The sequence below is a fragment of the Peromyscus leucopus genome, chromosome 8b (genome assembly GCF_004664715.2).
Source record: "Peromyscus leucopus breed LL Stock chromosome 8b, UCI_PerLeu_2.1, whole genome shotgun sequence".
In the NCBI taxonomy this organism is placed as follows: domain Eukaryota; kingdom Metazoa; phylum Chordata; class Mammalia; order Rodentia; family Cricetidae; genus Peromyscus; species Peromyscus leucopus.
The window spans coordinates 60,104,448-60,125,203 of NC_051086.1; the positions used below are offsets into that span (position 1 = coordinate 60,104,448).

General features: G+C 40.4%; 1 protein-coding gene across 1 annotated transcript in view; it reads right to left on the bottom strand.

Annotated features, from left to right (window-relative positions):
• The window catches only part of Cpd (carboxypeptidase D), a 64,455-nt gene that overhangs the window by 34,668 nt on the left and 9,031 nt on the right, over positions 1-20,756 (bottom strand). The window lies entirely within an intron of this gene.

Genomic DNA, 20,756 nt, shown 5'->3' on the forward strand with positions numbered 1-20,756 from the left:
AAATCAGTTAGTAACAACAACTGTTTCAGTTGCTTACAATGTCAGACCAGTTCTGTTTTGTAGTCACAGTATTTCTAGCAGTTGTATAAGGGAGGTATTACTATTTTTCCCATTTTACATATGTGAGAGATCAGGCACAAAGACGTTAATATTTAAAATAGAAGGACACAGTGAAGAAAGAGGTCACATTATCCTAAAGCTATGAAGGACATTCCCTGCTAACATGTCATTAAGCATCTGCTATTCTAGCTGTATTCCCTTTATCAAGAAGGTGGCAAGAGAAAAAGGCTCCATTTAGGGAGGTACAGGTCCATAAATCAGGGAAAATGAACTCTTCAAAAAGTGTTTAATGGGAGGCAGAACTGGAAGGAGAAGAAGCACCACAGTCAGCCGCCTTCCCCGCTTCACACCTACACAAGCCCACACACACTTCTGCACAAGCGATTCACCCTATCGTGCCTGCCTGCCACTTGCTTTTCTCACATCTTGTTTTAGGAGGATGAATAAAGAGTGGCGAAGGAGGGTGGCATAACTTCTCTATAAGCTCACCTTGCTCTAAAATGTGGGTAGGCAAATACACACAGAACCAGGAGCCTCCCACCCTTTTTTGCATGTGAAACAGGCCCTGACTTTAGTCATTTCCATTATCCCTGAGAAGGATACCCCAAAGTTCAAATTTGCTGAGTCAATACCTAGAACTCATCAAAATGGTCCTAGGTACCTGTCCCAGGCAAAGAAGGCATCCTCTTTCAACTGTCCCTAGAGATCTTGACTCCACCCCCTGACAACACAAAACACAAATGTACATTCTGAGGGTTATCTTTCTCTAACTCTTGGTACATTTTAGACCTGGGTTGGATACCAGATACCCTGCATATCAGATATTTATTTACATTATGACTCATAACCATAACAAAATTACAGTCATGAAGTAGCAAAGAAATAATTTTATGGTTAGGGTCACCACAACATGAGGAACTGCATTAAAGGGCCATGGCATTAGGATGGTTGAGAAATATTTAGATTATAAAACTCATAATAAAAGAAACTGAGCAAAGAACTTTAAATAGAATCAGAGTTTTGTAACTCCAACAAAAGCCATTTAGAAGAAGAAATACAAAGAAGGAAACTGGACATATGCATGTAGCTAGAGTTTTCCTGCCTTGCCCACAGTCAGGACAAATCTCTGTCACCCTCCAGTCCCACAGCTGCTCAGACCCAACCAAGTAAACACAGAGACTTATATTGCTTACAAACTGTATGGCCGTGGCAGGCTTCTTGCTAACTGTTCTTATAGCTTAAATTGATCCATTTCCATAAATCTATACCTTGCCACGTGGCTTGTGGCTTACTGGCATCTTCACATGCTGCTTGTCATGGCGGAGGCTGGCAGTGACCCCTTCTGCCTTCCTGTTCTTTCTTTTCTCCTCTCTGTTAGTCCCGCCTATACTTGCTGCCTAGCCACTGGCCAATCAGTGTTTTATTTATTGACCAATCAGAGCAATTTGACATACAGACCATCCCACAGCATATGCAATCTGTTCTCAGAACACATAAAGGAAGCTATCAATATACTCATGCCCATCCATTTTAATCAAATACTTGTAAACAAGGATGGGTTTTTTAAATTAATTTTAAGGCTAGCATACAAAGCGTAGAGTTTCACATTTATTTTATTTTTAAATTATTTTGAGGTACTGGGAGATGAACCTGGGACCTACATGAATAGACAAGTACACCACTGCTCAATTAGATCCCCAGCAGAGGCCAAGTCTTTGTTTATAATCTAGAGGTGACAACTACAGCCATAAAAAAGAAATATAAGCATGATTATACAGGTCACATGATGGCTACACAACAATGTGAATATACCTAATGCCAATAAGCTGCACACCTAAAATTATTAAAATGTGCTTGTGGAATACTCCCTTAGTACATTGTAAAGATTTGTCACTCAAATTGGCTTAATAAAACACTGATTGGCCAATAGCCAGGCAAAAAGTATAGGTGGGACAGCCAAACTGAGAATGCTGGGAGAAAGAAGGGTGGAGTCAGAGGAGTCGCCAGCAGATGTAGAGAAGTAAGATGGGCATGCTACACTGAGAAAGGTACCAAGCCACATGACAGCATAAATAAGAAATATGGGCTAACTTAAGTGTAAGAGTTAGCTAGTAACAAGCCTGAGCTATCCATTGAGCATTTATAAATAATCTTAAATCTCCATGTTGATTATTTGGGAACAGGCAGTCAGGACAAGAAAACATCTGCCTACAAAAGTGGTTATTTTTATATTATATATATTGCCATAATTAAAAAAAAAACAGCATGCCGGGCGGTGGTGGCGCACGCCTTTAATCCCAGCACTTGGGAAGCAGAGGCAGGTGGATCTTTGTGAGTTCGAGGCCAGCCTGGGCTACCAAGTGAGTTCCAGGAAAGGTGCAAAGTTACACAGAGAAACCCTGTCTCGGAAAAAAAAAAAAAAAAAAAAAAACAGCAACGGAGAGACTATAGGCCTATGCTGGTAGTTTCAATTTTAAGATTGAGGAGAGACCTAAAAGGCTTCTTGGGAGGTGTTTTGTTGCTGCAGTTTTTCTAGTTAGGTCTCAGAGAAAAATGGGTAACTGAGTCAGAAAAGGAACCTTGCGGAATCAGAGGAATCAATGAAAGTGGAATTATAAACTTCAGGGTAGGGTCTGGCGTATGTTGGTTAAGTAGTAACTCGTGACTAGGAAGCTACGAGATGAACAGAAACGTGGGAATCCTGTGAGAGATCGGGCTGGAGAGAGAGCAGGTCTAAAGGGTCTGGGGAATAGAGGCTGCACTACAAGTCTGTTTCTCTTGTTTTGAACAGAAAAGTGGCATCAGAAATGGGAGGTCCGATGGTCCAGAAAAGAGGAATAGGGAGAGAAAAGAGGAGAAGAAACACTAGAGAAGAGGACAGGGAAGAGGAACAGCCTATTTTGGCATTTTTTTTTTTTTTTTGGTTTTTCGAGACAGGGTTTCTCTGTGTAGCTTTGCGCCTTTCCTGGAGCTCACTTGGTAGCCCAGGCTGGCCTCGAACTCACAGAGATCCACCTGGCTCTGCCTCCCGATTGCTGGAATTAAAGGCGTGCACCACCAACGCCCGGCTCTATTTTGGCATTTTTAACAATGGTTCGAGTCAAACGTGATTTGACCTAAAGGTGGTGGCAAATGGATGGGAAGGATGCAGGATGAAATACTGACAGGGTCTGCTGAACAGTGGAAGGTGATGGAGAGAAGAGAATCGGAAAGGACCTCAGGCCTGACAGCTGAACTACAGACAGAGCTTGGCAGAGTGGTTGGAGGGCTGTGACAACAGGTTTGGAGCAGGCTAAACCTGAGTTTGAAGTATTGGCAGAGCGCTTAGATAGAAACATCCAGGAAAGCATTTTAAAATTCAAATTGCAGGCTTTAGTAATGGAGTACAACTTTCTCAAGAAATGGTCTGTGGTGGTCTGAAAGAAAATGGTCCCCAAAGTGAGTGGCACTATTAGGAGGTGTGGCCTTGTTGGAGTAGGCATGGTCTTGTTGGAGGAAGTATGTCACTGGGGAGGCAGGCTTTGAGGTCTCATATAGGCTAAAGATACTGTCCAGTCTCTCAGACCACTTCCTGTTGCCTACAAGATTAGAACTCTCAGCTACTTCTCCAGCACCATGTCTTCTTTTATAAGAGTTGCTGCAGTTATGGTGTCTCTTCACAGCAACAGACACCCTAAGTACGACATAGTCATTGAGGCCAGGCGGTGGTTGCACACGCTTTTGATCCCAGCACTTGGGAGGCAGAGCCAGGTGGATCTCTCTGAGTTCAAGGCCTTGTCTACAGAGTGAGTTCCAGGACAGGCATCAAAACTATATGGAGAAACACTCTCTTGAAAAACCAAAAAGACATAGTCATTGAGGACTAGGAAGTTAACTCATTCATGGCAGGCCTTGTTCTAAGTACAGGGTAATACAGTTATGAAAAGACAATGTCTACACCAAGATAACTTACATTCTTAGACAAATATGAAAAGTATCAAATAGTGAGGAGTGGTGTACAGAGTTCAAGTAAGATGTGACTACAGTGGATAGCTGTTCTGTCTATGACCTTGAAGTGCCACCCCTAGAGATGCAGCAGGTAACTGCTTTACCTGCCTATGACCTTGAAGTACATGCCTCTGAGGTGTGGCCTCAAGGCAACCCTTAAGACCTGAGATGCACATGGGCATCCTCTTTTTCCTCCCTCATGGTTTGGATGTGGGACTGAGATAGGCGGCTGGAACAGCATTACAGAACCTGTGACAATTTTGTTTTGTATAGTGAGTTTTTCTCCCTTAATAAATTCCTTTGCCCTTTAAGCAGACTCTGTGGATTTCTCGATATATGTGACAGCCAGAGGCTGGTGACAGTGGATGCTGGACTATCAGGAAAACTCTGGTGAGGAGGATCTTCGTTTGGAATCACGTGGTAGACACCCTTTGGGCATGTCTGTGAGGGGCTTGCCAGGGAGGAGTCACTGAGGTGGGTAGGACCCACCCTGAGTACGAGCAGCAGCCTTCACCTCTCACTGTTTCCTGACGGCAGACAGTGTGACTAGCCCATGCCTTCTCTGCCATCGTGGAGTGCATGACAGAGTCCAAAGAAATCCTCCTTTAAGTTGCTTCTGTCTAGTACTTCATCACATCAACAAGAAAACTAACACACACTACTGAGCCAAAATAGGAAAACAAGACAGAACCAGCTGGGTAGAAGCCACAGAGAAGAGACTTGTCACTTTAGGGAAAGGGAAAAGTGGCTGTCGTGGTTCTACATGACAAAAGAGAAATGGTTCAAAATGACGCTGAGCAATGTTAGTAATACAGGGTCACACAGGGCTTTGATACGCAGGATAATGAGTTTAGAATTTTATCTCAAGTACAATAGAAACCATTGAAAAGCTATCATCTTGGTCTTATTCTGTTAATATATTCATAACATAAAATTTAGTGCCATAATCATATTTAAGTGCATATTACAATAATGTTAACTGCTGCCATTGTTCGGATATGGTTTGTCCTCCAGCAGCTCATGTTCTGGAAGCTTAATCCACAGTGTGGTGAGATTTCAGTGACTGAGCCTTCAAGAGATAAAGTCTCACAGAAAGTAATAAGGTCCCTGGGGCACTGTCCTTGGGAGGGATTAATATAGTTCTGAAGGAATCCCAGTCAATTCTCAAAGAGTCGTTACAAAGCAGGCCATCATCACCTTGCTCTCCTCTGCATGTAGCTGGTTCTCATTTTATTTTTCTGCCTTATCACGATCTAGTCTAGAGGGCCCTCACTAGAGGCCACTGATGGACCTGTCTGACTGGAGCTTTCGGCCTGTGTTAGTTACTTCTTCATAAAAGTGACCACAGTGTCTGAGAACAGTCTAGCGGAGAATCATTTATTTGGCCTCACAGTTTCAAATTCAGTTCAGGGTTGTGTGGGCTCAGGTGCTTGGACAGAAAGAACATCAGGGGGGTGGGAGTGGCAGAGTGAGCTCTTCACTTCATGGTGATCAGGAAATATTGATAGGGAATACAAGAAGAGGATAGGGTGAGATGTAGTCCTGAAAGGCCTTACCTCCAACAAGACCCTACCTCCTCCAACAAGGCCCTACCTCCTCCAACAAGACCCTACCTCCTCCAACAAGGCCCTACCTCCTCCAACAAGGCCCTACCTCCTCCAACAAGGCCCTACCTCCTCCAACAAGACCCTACCTCCTCCAACAAGGCCCTACCTCCTCCAACAAGGCCCTACCTCCTCCAACAAGACCCTACCTCCTCCAACAAGACCCTACCTCCTCCAACAAGGCCCTACCTCCTCCAACAAGACCCTACCTCCTCCAACAAGACCCTACCTCCTCCAACAAGACCCTACCTCCTCCAACAAGACCCTACCTCCAATTTCTTACCACCTTCTAATAATGTCACCAGATTATGAATTCATTCATTAGGTTAGAATCCTACTATAACTAATACTGGAAATACATTCCAGATAGACCTAAAAGTGTGCTTTCCTAATCTCCTAGATGTTTCTCAATCCAAGCAGATTATAATTAAGATTATCCATCAGAATCGCCAAAAACATAAGCTAAATAAGCCACTTTTCCTTGTGGCTTGGATATCTTGTAATAGCAATCAGAGAATAACAATATCAGTATTGCTGTGTGACAGATCTCTAGAACTTCATCTTACAAAACTGAAACCTTGAGCCCAGTGAACAACTCTCCTTTTTCTTCTCTCCTAGGCTCTTGGCAGCTACCATTCTATTTTCTAAGATTTTTTATTTCAGCTACATCCTTATGACTGGCTTATTTCATTTAGCATTACTGATGAGAATACAATGGCAACTATGTATAAGAGATTAAACTAGATTGTTATAAAAATAAATTTAAAAAATACTACTAGCCAAAGGCTAGCCTTGTTGAAAGTAAAACAGAGAATACAAAATAACAATGTGAGAACAATATTAATATGAATTTGTCTTTTGCATAGGTGAAATTTAGTAACTACTTTATTATAAATATGGCCAAACCACACTTTTTAAAAAATATTTATGTGAGTGTGCTATCTGCATAGATCCCTTTAGGCCAGCAGAGGGCATCAGATCCCTGTGAGATGGTTGTGAGCCACCATGTGGGTGCTGGGAACTGAACCCTGGTCGTCTGGAAGAGCAGCCACTGCTCTCAACCACTGTGCCATATCTCCAGCCCCAAGCCACACTTTAATTAAGCCAGAGGGCAGTGAAACAGACTGTAACAGCACTGAAAGCGATCAAGCTTGAGTCCTAGCATCCTTTTATCTGTTTGTTTTTTTAGTTCAGTAGCCATTTTTGAGATACTAACTAAAGAAAGGAGGATCAAGTTTATTTATTACAGAGTGTTATGTAATCTGGTTTTCATATTAACTTTTATAGGACTGTAAGCAGCCAGTTCTAAGCACTGGCATATCCAAATACATCCTCAGGGTAGTGAGCAGGAGAGGGCAGAAGTCTTTTAACAAAGATGAGATCTGGGAGCTAGAGAGATGACTTTTGGTTAAGAGGGGCACTCATTGCTCTTTCAGCGGACCTGGGTTCAGTTCCCAGTTCACTGGGCTGGAACTCCAGGTCCAAAGGTCTGACGACCCCTTCTGCCCTCCACAAGCACTGCACACACAGGGAGGGGTGCACTTACATCCAGGCAGGTAAAACACTCATTACATAAGATGAAGTTAAACGAAATCTTTAAAAAAATAAAAGTAAGAGCTGGGCAGTGGTGGCGCACACCTTTAATTCCAGCACTTGGGAAGCAGATGAAGGCAGATTTCTGTGAGTTCAAAGACAGCCTGGTCTACAGAGTGAGTTCCAGGACAGCCTGGTCTACAGAGCAAGTTCCAAGGCTACACAGAAAAATCCTGTCTCAAAAAAAAACAAAAATAAATAAAAGATTAAAAATAAATAAATAAATAAATAAAAGCTTTAAAAGTACATCTTAGTTGTCTCTAGTCCTAAAGATCACACATTTTTTAATATTGATTATTTAAAAAATAGTTCTATGAACAACACAAAACTAAAGGTCAGATTCTTGGAGATAAGCTTCTCTCTGTAGGTCCTTTACACCCAAGAAGAGACTTCAGTAAACAGTATACCTAAGCATAACTTTAATATTAGCTTCACAGTGCAGAACCTAGTGAAATAGAGACAATCAAAATCTTGACATGCATGCCCCAAATTTTCCTTTGCCAAACTCTATTTAAGATAGACATAAAACCATGTGAAGTGACAGCGGAAGTAAAAAGGACAACAATGTTTTCGGCTGAGTGTGGTGGCACACACCTTTAATCCCAGCACTTAGGAGGCAGAGGCAGGTGGATCTCTGAATTCCAGATCTATGGAGTCAGACCTTATCTTGATAAACGCAACAAACACCAACATACTATTGGGGGGTAGTGAAGGTACCTAGTGTTAGAAGAACATGAAGCAGAGGCACTGAGTTCAAACGCCAACATCACACCAAAAATACATACACAAAAAGCATCTTTACCATAATCAGAAAAAAGGATAATAGCAAAAGTTGTAGGATTAAATATAATAAAATGTATGACACATATCAGTATCATAAAATTTACTGAGGGACATAGAAGATCTTAAGAATATTAGGAGACTTGTATAAAGATATAAAATTTTTCCAATTTAATTTGCAAATATTAAATATTATATTAAGCAAGGTCACACAATTTCAGAAAGAAATAAGCCACATGTTTTCTCTCATATGTTTGAAGATATTTACCCAGAAAGCATGAAAGTTTTACTATGTAACATATCAAATAAATGTTTTAATCTATATGGCATTTAATGTAAAAATTAAGTCATAAACAAAAGTAGAAGCCAATATGAATACTTCTATATTCTCAGAAGAAAGGCTTTCTAATTATGATATCAAAATGTGAAATCATTAAAGAATGATAGATTTAGATACCTAAAACCTATAAAGTATCTCTAAAAATAAAAATTATAATTATGTGGATATAGTGCAATCTATCCAGTCTCCATGTGACGAATGAATATTCCAAATTTGATTTTTTTTTTTTGGTGTATATGATTGTTAAAAAGAAAAAAAGAGAAAAGAAAAGAAAAAAAGTGGGTGCTGGAGAGAAGGCTCAGCGGTTAAGAGTACCAGCTACTCTTCCAGAGGTCCTGAGTTCAATGCCCAGCAACCACGTGGTGGCTCACAACCATCTATAATGGGATCTGATGCCCTCTTCTGGTGTGTAGGTGTACATGCAGATAGAGCACTCATATATGGAAAATAAATAAATTAATTAATTAATTAATCTTTTATTAAAAAGTTACACATAGATCTTATAGTGGAAGAGTTCTCATGTCTCTGAGTAAATATCCTCAAATGGCATGAACAAATCATAAAGTAACTTTATATTTAATGATGTAAAAAGTCTGTTTTCCAAAGTGGCTGTCACATTTTCACAATCTCACCAGCAATGGGTGAGCTGCTATGTATTACCTAGATAAGTTCTTAAGCAACTGGCCAATTTTAAATGGCTTAGGTGTATATATGTATAGTGTGGATGTATAGATGCAAATAGCATTCTAGGAAATGTGTAGATATATAGTGGTATCTCACTGTGGTTTTAATTTATATTTCCCTGATGATTGATAATATTACATATCCTTTCCCATGAAGGGACATCTTTCACTTACATTTTTATCATCTGTATTGGGAAGCCAGACTTGAAAATGTTGCAAATATGAGGATGTTCACAAAGGGGTCTCCTAAGGTTATCTCTCAAGTCCTGGCTCCTGAACTACACTCCGGAAGTGCATGTCTGACCTGAAACAGCACATTTCCAAGACTGGCTTGAGCGATACAGAGGACAGATCTCGACAGCACCACACGGCCTTTGAAAACTGAACTGAGACAGGGGTCACACTCCACCTAAGGCAGGTCAGAACTTACGGTTGAATCTCATTAGGCCATTTCCTGCTAGAACAAGCAAACAACAATTTTACCATAAAAATAAACAAGGATGGGAAGAAGGAAAGAATGGAGAGAAGGAAGGAAGGAGGGAGGGCGTTTATGGACAATGGTAAGGAGCTTAGCAGCACTGTTGCTGCTGGAGTATCAGCTGAGAGAAAGCAGAGAAAGGAAACTGAAGGAACAATGGCAAACACTTCACAAACTTGACAAAGGTCAAAAAGACAAAAATCTCTTCCTAAACTTCTAACAACCAAACACAAATGAAACAATCCCTGAAAGCAGACCGACAGTAACACTGCAGGGAGAATTCTGGAATGTTCAGGAAAGGCAGTTTAAATGACTGTGGCTTTCTCAAAAGAAACTACAGAGGTCAGGTGGCATGAGGCAAACATTTTAAAGTGCTAAAAAAAAAAAAACCAACAAAACCACCAATAACACCTGGCAACCCATAACCTGGGGTTTTATAGCCAATAAAAAATATCCTCTAGTAAAAAAGATAGAACTGATAACCAATAAGAGAGAAGCAGAGAATCTACTACAACCAAACTGACCTTAATATAAATTAACCAGAAAGTTCCTCAGATAAAAGAGAAATAATGCCTGGATTTAGAGAACAAATAAAAAGCAGTAGCTGTAACTATCTGGGTAACTATATAAACTATTTTTAGCCAGGTGGGGTGGCACACACTGTAATCTCAGCACTCAGAAGGCCAGGGACATCTAGTAAGACCCTGTCTTTAAACACCAAGGGCTAGGCCTAGCAGGCACAAGGCCCTGGGTTCAGTTCCCAGTAGACATACACACAAAAAACTAGTTTGCTTTCTCAGCAATCAGGAGGCTGAGGCAGGAGAATCATAAATTTAAAGCCAACCTGAGTTACATAAAAACATTCTATCTCAAAATATAGCTTTACCCCAAGCTCCCAAAACCAAAGGCATAACAGGAAAATTAATTAAAATTTAAATCCAAATCTACCAGTCATTATACATTCAATGTAAATGTTACAAACAAAACAGAATAAAAGCAACAGTAACACCTGGAAACCCATAACCTAGGTTCATTCATTTCGACAATTTTTTTTAGTTGATATAACCCACAACTTTGTCAAAATGAATTAACATTTAGTGTTGGAGATCAGATTACTTCATATATACAGTATAGATAAGTTAAAAGTAAACAACAACAACAAAAAAAAAAACCTGAAAAAAAGATACCATGTAGACACATTTAAAAGAGATGAAGGGCTTGGGATATTAGGTCACTAGTAGAGTACTTGATTAGCATGTGCACAGTCTTAGGATAAATTCCTAGCACCACAGGGATGAGCAAAAGGAGGAGGAGAAAGAAGGGGAGGGGGAGAGAAAAGGGGAGGAAGGGAGGGAGACAGGGGAGAAAGCAAACAAAAGAAATAAGAACAAAAAATGAAGTCTGATATCTTAACTCAGAGAAATAAAAACTGTGAGGAATAAGATTATATAATGATAAAAGGGCCACTTCACTAAGACAATATAGCCCTAACTGTACAAGTATTTAAAACAGGAAGAAGAACTGATAAACCTAGGAAGAGAAATGCACAAATCTACAGTTACAGCTGCAAACTGGCATTCTCTCAGTCATCAGCACAAGCAAGGGGCAGGGGCCGCAGAGGACAGAGAATCCACAGCACTGGGAACTCACCAGGTCTAAAGGCTCGTTACACTGTCCCCACCCAACAGCAGCAGAGCACACATGCTTTTCAAACACGTATAAGCAGTCATCAGATACACCACATCCTGGTCATGAAACAAACACAAGTTTAAGGAAGTGAAATCCTGCCAGCATGTTCTCTGGCCATGATGGAAGTGTAGAAACCAGTAAGGGGTCTAAAAAAGTATCTTTTTCTTGATAAAAATCTCATAAAAGTAAAGCACATTTCCTTTAAGAACGAATGAACTACCTTCAGAAGGTAATTCATGGATTGGGTTACGTACTTTAATCTACATTTTTCTAAAACTCGTGACTTATCAGTTAAAAGAACAGAAAACAAACTTATTTCACAAGGCAAAGCAACACAAAAGCTATCCTACCTTTAGAAAATCAAAAAGTCTTTTGTCACCAGCTTCAATTCATAATTTAGAAATTTCTTCTAAAATTATCTAGAAACAAATGGAGATACTGTCTGGCATGAATAATTTAAGAATTTTTTGTGAGTTACCACAAGGAGTCATCAGTTGACATCTATATTAAATTAACATTTGTTTTTCTGATACTAAATGTCAAAGATCTCATAAGTAATTGTGAGAAACCTAAGTAGTTGGCTTGGATCTGTTGTCTTGATTTCTTTCGTCAACACAATACTGATCCACACAAAGCCAGCCTTCACTGTAACAGGAAGCAACCACTGATGTGTAACTCATCTGACATTGCCACAGCAGCCACTGCCAAATTCAGTTGAGACATTTACTTATTTTTTTAGGCTAGTATGTAATTTGGCTCAACATAAAGGAGAAATGCCAGACTTCACAATAACATCTTATACAGGCAAAGAAAAATTTAATTTGGGGAGTAAAATATTCAGCTATAAGCATACCTCAAGGCAATAAAACACCTTAATAATAGTAGAAGGGATCTGCTATTTGTCTTATTAATAGTTGTATATAAGCAAGTTTCTGTGATCAATTAATGTCTTAGGGAGCTATCTAAGCCAATGATCTTCAACTTGTTCACACTAAACTGAAAAAAAAAAAACAACAGTTTACAATTTATGGATTTTTGTGGCACTGATGATCAAACCCACAGAGGGAAGAGGGGGTCAGATACCCTGGAACTGGAGTTATAGACAGGTGTGAGCCACCATGTGGCTGCTGGGAATGAAACTCAGATCTTCTGGAAGAGCAGCCAGTGCTCTTAACCTCTGAGCCATCTACCCAGCCCCTTATTGCATTGATTTTCAACTATTTATTTTTGAAACTTAAATTTTTAAAAATTTGTGTGATATATGAGTGTCTGCTCATCTGTATGTGCATTGCATGCATGCAGATGCCCACAGAGGGCAGAGGAGGGTGTTCAATGCCCTAGAACTGAAGTCATAGGGACTTGTGAGCTGCCATATGGGTGTTGGGAACCAAACCCAGGTCCTCTGGAAAAGCAGCCAGTCCTCTTAACCACTGAGCCATCTCTCCAGCCTCCAAAGTAATTATTAGAATCTGTCCGGTGCTACAACAAATTGTTATCAATACCATTATTAATTGCTACAGTAGCTAAAGGTTCTGATCAAATTATCTACTCATAGCCATTACTCTTTGTAATACTCAATTCACCTCTCTAACAGAACAAGTCCCTGTTACTGATTTTAGCACAGAGATCTGGCTTTAAAGAGGAGAGAGACTTCAATCCAGTCAACTTTTTATTTATTTATTTATTTATTTATTTATTTATTTATTTATTTATTTACTTATTTTGGTTTTTCGAGACAGGGTTTCTCTGTGTAGCTTTGAGCCTTTTCCTGGAACTCACTTGGTAGCCCAGGCTGGCCTCGAACTCACAGAGATCCGCCTGCCTCTGCCTCCTGAGTGCTGGGATTAAAGGCATGCACCACCACTGCCCGGCTCTAGTCAACTTTTTATAAGACACTACCTATTTACTCTTCTACCTCAAGCAGAAAGCTAACGGAAAGAATACAGTAAAAGTGTCCCTGTTAAAAACAGCAACTATCAAGCTGGGCATGGTGGTACCCACCTTTAATCCCAGCACTTGGAGAGGCAGGCAGATCACTGAGTTCAACCTGGTCTACAGAGTGAGTTCCAGGACAGCCAAGACTACACAGAGAAACCCTGCCTAGAAAAACCAACCAAACAACAACAAAAACAAACCCAACAACACCAAAAAAAACTAACAACGTTCCCCCTCTTCCAAGGCTTAAGGAACATCCCAGGAGAGTGTACTTGTTTTATTGTACCAGTTGTTGTTACTCCCTTACAGTACCTGTTGAATTTTAAGTTAGGTACTATAAGAGATTAACAACTGATAGAACAAGTGTAACAATATACCATACTGAAAGTCATAGGAATGTGTTATCTCCTCATGTCTTACTGGAATGCACTCATGTCTCTGGTGAGGAGGTGATGTGACGCCAGACAGTGCTGAGCTACTGTGTGAGCACGGCTTGACTGGAGCACTACAATATTTGAAAGTCATGTGAAAAGCCAGACTATTGGGCAGGTAGCACACACACTGTGGATATTCTCATCAAAGGAATGAGTCAGGTCCCAGGCAAGACAAAAGATTCATCGTGCTACGCAGAGCAGTGCATAATTTAAAGCTTATGAATTGCTTATGTCTAAAATTTTCCATTTAAGACTTTCAGATTATGATTGATAGCCAGGAACTGAAGCTTGGGACAGCATAACTTCAGATAAGGACAGACTTCTTAGCATTTCAAAAGGCAGTAAGAAATTGCCATAATTTGGATTTCTGTTAATTTCTCTATGTGCAATAAATGATAATTCTGCATTCCCCCAAGACACTTTTAAAAAGTTCATAAACATGACATTCATTAAAAAGTTTAAGGGGAAACACGGAACCAAAAGAATGAAAAGTACAAATTGGCCTTTAAAAAAAATCCCCTCAATTTTAAATCTTTAAATTCCTCTCTGAACTTGTTCTTTGTGCCCTGGTAACTTCCTGTGAACATCCGTTTCCTCACCACTCCCACTAGATATATATTTGCTAATGATTTGATTCTACAGAACAAAACTAATTACACAGTCCTGCCTGCCTGTCCTCGCTTCCCATTTGGTCAACACTCTCTCACGTCTCTGAATTGTATTTATCCTTCTAAAATTATTCCCGATCATGAATTACACAGAAAAGAGATCAAGGACTGAAAACATCGAATTCGTAAACATGAGCTCTGAAAACCTGGGCCACAACCCTACCAGCGTATCTGGCTCTCTCCTGAGCCCATCATCGTGTTACAAAGTATACAAGTGTGCTGAGCCTAAAGGTCAGACTGTGGACTCGGGAGAACTACAGCTCACAAAAGCAAACGCATGACTCAAGTAGAAGCAATTGTTCTGTTTGAATGTGGTTTCACCTTTTTCTTTCCTTTTACATTAGGTAGCACTCGGACTAAAGAGGAGAAAGATAAAGGAGATAAATTCAACCAGGTCTTCAATGAACAAGATGAGGTAAGACTAAAAGCACTTTATAAGACACATCTCACTATCAGTCGTGCTTGTGAAACATGAACAGGTTCAGAATTAATGTTTGAATTGTCAGCATTCCTTCAAGAAAACTTCCAGGTATAAAATGCTACAAACGTTTTCACTCGGGAAGTGAAAAATCACCCATCTGTTCAACTATGTTCTAGTTGGATTTTGACTCTAAGCAATTAAATTATGCCAGGAAAGAGTATCAATTCAATTTTCCAAATCGTGGACTGACATATGCCGTTCACATGTTTCACAAGCCCGAGCCTCTTCATTTTGCTCCCACCCATGCTCTAGAAGCTGTTTCTTAACAGTTCCCTTGGCACGTGGGACTGGACCACTAAGTACTACCCCTGCTGCCCTCTTCTCCCACAGCAAGGCTGGGGTGGGGGCATCTCTTCTGTGGGTTCTCCTTGACACTTAACTAGTGGCTAGTCTTTTGATTCTTCTCGCACAATTTCTTTCTTTCTTTCTTCCTTCCTTCTTTCTTTTTTTTTTTCCGAGACAGGGTTTCTTTGCATCTTTCTTGGATCTCGCTCTGTAGCCCAGGCTGGCCTCAAACTCACAGAGATCCACCTGCCTCTGCCTCCCGAGTGCTGGGATTAAAGACATGCGCCACCGCCACCCAGCTCATTCTCGTACAATTTCTTATACCTCTCCCATTCCCTTTTCCTTTCCTCATATTCTTGTAGATAAAGCCCTTATCGTCAAGAGATCACATTCCAAATAACAATAAAAACTTCCCAAGGCTCCCTTTGCTCTAGACTCTGTCCCTTTCTGCATGTTAAACAAAGGTAACTCTGAAATGGGCAGGACCACCCTGCCCAACACAAGTGGGTAAGATTGACATTCATGACTTAGAAAGAAGAGGGTGCTCTGGGAAGGCAGGAGAGTTGAGTTACTGCATGGGAGGCTTTCCAGAGGCTCAGTGACCTGGAAAGGTCCTTATTTGCCCAGGAAGGACAAGGAGTCTGGTGCACAGGAAAGGCTGGAGACAGATAAGTAGGCTGAATAAGTAGGTTCAGACCTGATCTACTGAAACGTGAAACCAGCGGAGCCAGAAGAACCCTTTAAGATTGCCTTCATGTGTTGTTTGTTTACGACATAGTTTTAGAAAACAAAGTCACACTTCCTAGACCCAGACACAGCTTTCCCAAGCCCTACAACTGTATCTCATTAGTAAACAGAGGTCAGGAAACACGCTGTGAAGCAGCTCTCTGCACACGTTTGCTCTTCAGGTTGGACTGGTTTGTCTAAGCTGTTTAGATCCACTAGTCTTCATGATCTAACAGTTACTGGAACACAGTTTAAACCCCTACCATCCTTAAGGACTCATCTTTTGTTGTTGTTGTTGTTGGTGGTGGTTTTTGAGACAGGGTTTCTCTGTAACAGCTTTGGCTGTCCTGGAACTGGCTTTCTAGACTAGGCTGGCCCCGAACTCACAGAGATCTGCCTGCCTCTGCCTCCTGAGCACTGGGATTACAGGTGTGCACCACCACCGCCTGGCTAAGAATTCATCTTTTATTGGTATCAAAACTGTGTTGTTGTTTTTTTTTTTCAATTATGCATTGCTTATTTAATTTCTTGTTTTCGATCCCAGTTTTCTGGTATATGCCCTATTTAACGAAATACAAAACTCTGTGTTATTCTCTTCACAGCAGCAAGCTATTTCAAGTGTGTGCACTTCAGTATTTAGAGCACATTAGTGCTGCTCAACGTAATGGCCATTTTAGAAGAAGAATGATGTCCACATGATCAAAGGAGCTCACACTTACACAGGGCTGCTCTGGTTATGTGATGTGGTATCTGCTCACATTTCATAACTCTGCCAAAAGTATAAAAAGAGGGAAGAAGGTTGGATAAATCAACGGAATGTTTCCTTCTTCCAAAGGAAGAAAAAAAATCATAATTGCCAGTTTGAAAAGGCTCAGCTCCATGTTAGCAACGGCTTAAGAAACAAAACAAAACCCCATAAATATAAGGCATTATAGCAGCTGTCCTAACTAGTAACAATATTCATAGATATGTGAACACATGAGGCTGGTGGCTATATTTCTGACTAATTTCCTGTCTCCATACTCATTCAAATTATAGGGAAAGCAACCCACAGTAAGTTGTAGCTCAGACTTCACTATAAATGACTATAAGTGAAGTAAATAAACATGCCAGGACAAAAAGGAAAAAGAAGTTATTATCACATAAAAATTACAAGGTGTTTTGTTCCTGTTAGAAAAAATTGAAAGTAATTCAGTTCTATGGCAGCAGAGATCAAGAGCAGAGCTGTTTCAAACTGCAGGCCATTGCCCATTACTGGATTGTAAGATACGTTACTACACTTTCAAAATAAAATGAAATACAACAGACTAGAGGAAATAATACCATATATATTACAATGGTAGATCAGTTATCAGTTCTCTGCAGTGATAGTTATTTTTTTTGCAGCAGAGCCAAGGTCCTGCTGTGTGCTACATAAATGCTCTACCATTGAGCTATATCTCTAGCCCCACATTTAAGTATTGTTTCATAAAGGGTTTTTGTTTGTTGTTGTTGTTTTTTTTTTCAAGACAGGGTTTCTCTGTGTAGCCTTGGCTGTCCTGGAACTCGCTCTCTAGTCCAGGCTGGAACTCACAGAGATCCACCTGCCTCTGCCTCCCAAGTGCTTGGATTAAAGGTGTGTACCGCCACCACTTGTCTCATTAAGTTAAAATAAAGTTTTTAACATATATACCCACAGATGAAATGCACATAAGCAACCAAAAAGAGGACTGGGAAGATACTCGGTGGGTAACAGGAGATATTGCTCTTTGTAAGAACCCCAGTTTGGTTCCCAGCACCCATGCCAGGCAGCTCACAACCACCAGGAACACCAGCTCAGGGAACTAGACACTCTCTGGCCTCCATGGGCAACAGCACTCTTGTACATACACATGTAAGCATACACATAATTTAAAAAAAACTTAAAGGCATTTCATACTACAAGATATTAGTGAAAATTTAAAAACCACAGTGACCTACCATAAAGCAAACTTATTTTCTCAGGGGAGGAATAATATTTTTATAAATTTTGAGTACAAAGTTCATGTATCTAATATTTTAAACAACCATGTACCCATTTTTTTGTGATAACAAGAATTTGTTTATTCAACAATTCACAAAAGATGTACTGCTTGCCTTCTATATACCAGGCATGATTTTAAGTCATGGGAATAGAAAGCCAAATAAAACAGAAGTCTTGCCTTGATGAAGTGGAAACTCTAGCAGAAATAAGTAATTTCAGTAACTGATGGAAAGCTAAGTGCTTAAAAATAGTTCTCAGTCAAACCTTATATTCTGATGAAATAGATTCTGTAGTTTTATCTTTATTTTATACATAGGAATTGAAGGTTAAGGAATCCGTTAACATGTTCAAGATCAACTAATCTCTCATACACATGCACACACAGAGCTCACCAGCTGAGCTAGAATGGCTGTCCCACCAGCACACAGAACTCAGAACGAGGCTGTCTAGAAGTGACTTTCTGGCTAGACACAACCACCAGGCTGTGGCAGGTGAGTGTGACTATTCACAGGCTATTAGGACAGACATTCCCTAACTGGATCCTGTGGGCTTGAAAGACGTGAGAGAAGCAAGGACTGCACATGGGCAGCTAGACATTCGAGTCAGCCTTAGCAAGGAAGGTAAAGGTGGCAGTGGAAAAATCATTCCCTCCCCCACTACTTATCTGCTATCTGAGCCTTCCAAGTAGCAACTGTTTCTGCCCTGTTCTTACTGTGTCCCTATCACATAATACAGGATATGAAACATGGCAGGTAGTCAGAACCATTTGCTAAGTGAATAGTTAGACTGTAAGTTATTTCATCTCTTACTTCCTGCATTTCTATAAAGCAAAAGAACTGAACTAGATCATTATAATCATTTTCAGCTCTAGACATCTACACTTCTTTGAGCAGGAATTCATATATATATATCATATGGAACATTAACAAAATCATTCCAGGTCATCGGCTTTGAAAATGTGCCCAGTCACAGGTTTACAACATCTCACCGAAGTCTTCCATGAGATAAACAAGATGGTTTTGCCCTGTTCAAGCTACTGGAGCCAGCACAGCTTTCTCTTTAAGGAGCGGTTGCTCTGGCAGGAAGAGAAGCTAGCTACTGTAGAAACAACAGAGCACATCTGACAGACCGTTCAGCTCAAATAAGAGTGAAGTTAATGCTCCCAAAACAATGAACAATGGCAGCAACAAAGCTCAGCTTCATCAGATGTGGGAAGAAACAGAAAAATTTAATAACTGGTTTAATCAAATAAACTGTGACTATGTAGCAAAGTACACTTCTTTTCTCTGAAGTTAGGATGGCTATTTATCAAACAGTATGTTTTAGTATATTTTTCAATCAATGGTCAATTAGGAATTATTTTTTAACCTTTTAGGGTATTTTTTCCCCAAAAGATAAGGTAAATTATCTTTTATCCCATTGTCTTAAATAGTATCTCTCATTCATAAAGTAACTTAACCAACTCACAAAACTACTAGTTCACAAAGTTAGATTTTAGTATATATATTTACTAAAGATTGAAATATAAGGATTGCACATTAAAGTATGCTCCTTATCAAAAGTTTCAGTGGTTTTCAAATCACGTCTAACTTTAATGAGAGCAAAGTTTACTTTCTAAATATTTCAAGCCTTTTTCTAGATGTTTGTTACACATAAAATATGGATAGAAACTATGGTGGGGGGCAGGAAATTCAGCCCTCAAACTTATGACTCATTTTCAGGATATGCAGATGGATATACAAAGTAAAAAAGTAATTAGCCAGGCATGATAGCAGCACACAACTTTGATCCCAGCACTTGGGAGGCAGAGGCAGGTGGATCTCTGAGAGTTTGAGGCCAGCCTGGTCTACACGGTGAGTTCCAGGACAGGCTTAAATAAAGGTGTGTTAACAGATACGTCACAGGACATTTTCTAACGAGAATGCCGGTAGGAGGGTAAGAAGACCAAAGCATCTCCCCATGGGTTCCAATGACATCCCCATGGGTTCAGCTGTCCCTTCTGCTTACTATTTGAAGATTTTTTAGACAGTCTGTGTAGCTCATGCTAGCCTCAGACTTGTAATCCTGCTGCCTTGTCTTCTGGGTGCTGGAATGCATGTGAGCCGCCATGCCCAGCTTCTTGTGCATATTGCTTATATTTGGGTGTGATGTATGCCCCTGTATGTATGAAGAGAGGGTGTACACACCCATGGACATGAATAAGGACAGAGGAGGATGTCAAGCACCTTCCTTTCCTCTCTAGCTCTCCACAGTGGGTCTCTCCCCGAACCTGAAGATCACCTTTTCAGTTATGTTTCCAGGATCTTCCTGCCTCTGTCTGTCAAGGCTAGGTCACAGGCACACATGGCTGTACAGGACTTTTATGTGGGCACTGAGGATTTGAACTTGGGTCCCCTTGCTGAGCCATCTTCCTAGACCCACTTCTGCATATTCTTAATCAAACATTCTATGCTTTACTATTCAAAGTATACTGAAGATTTTAAGATAATAATTACTTTCATGAGTTTTGATTTTTTTTAAATTTACCTTTCATGAATATAGGTATTTTGCCTGCACGTATGTCTGCACACCGTGAGTATCAGGTGCACGTGGAGATCAGAAGAGGACTACACATCCCCTGGAACATGAGTTAGACAGGTGTGGGAAGTTGTGAGCTGCCACATGGGGACTAGAAATCGAACCTCTGGAGGAGCAAGCAGCAAGTGCTCTTACCTGGTGAGCCATCTCTCTAGCCCCACTTTCATGACTTTTACAAGAAAGGCAAACAATTCAAGCTTGCTTTAATAACTTTTTCAGAGACAGAGAAGGGGGTGTACATCCATGTGGGTAACTGTGTTTGCAGATGGACATGCATACTGGTATATATGATTGTGGGTGTACGTGGGTAACTGTGTTTGCAGATGGACATGCATACTGGTACATATGATTGTGGGTGTACATGCTTATGTGTGTGGAGACCAGAGGTTGACATCGGGTGTCCTCTTTCATCACTGTCCAGTTTATTTACTGAG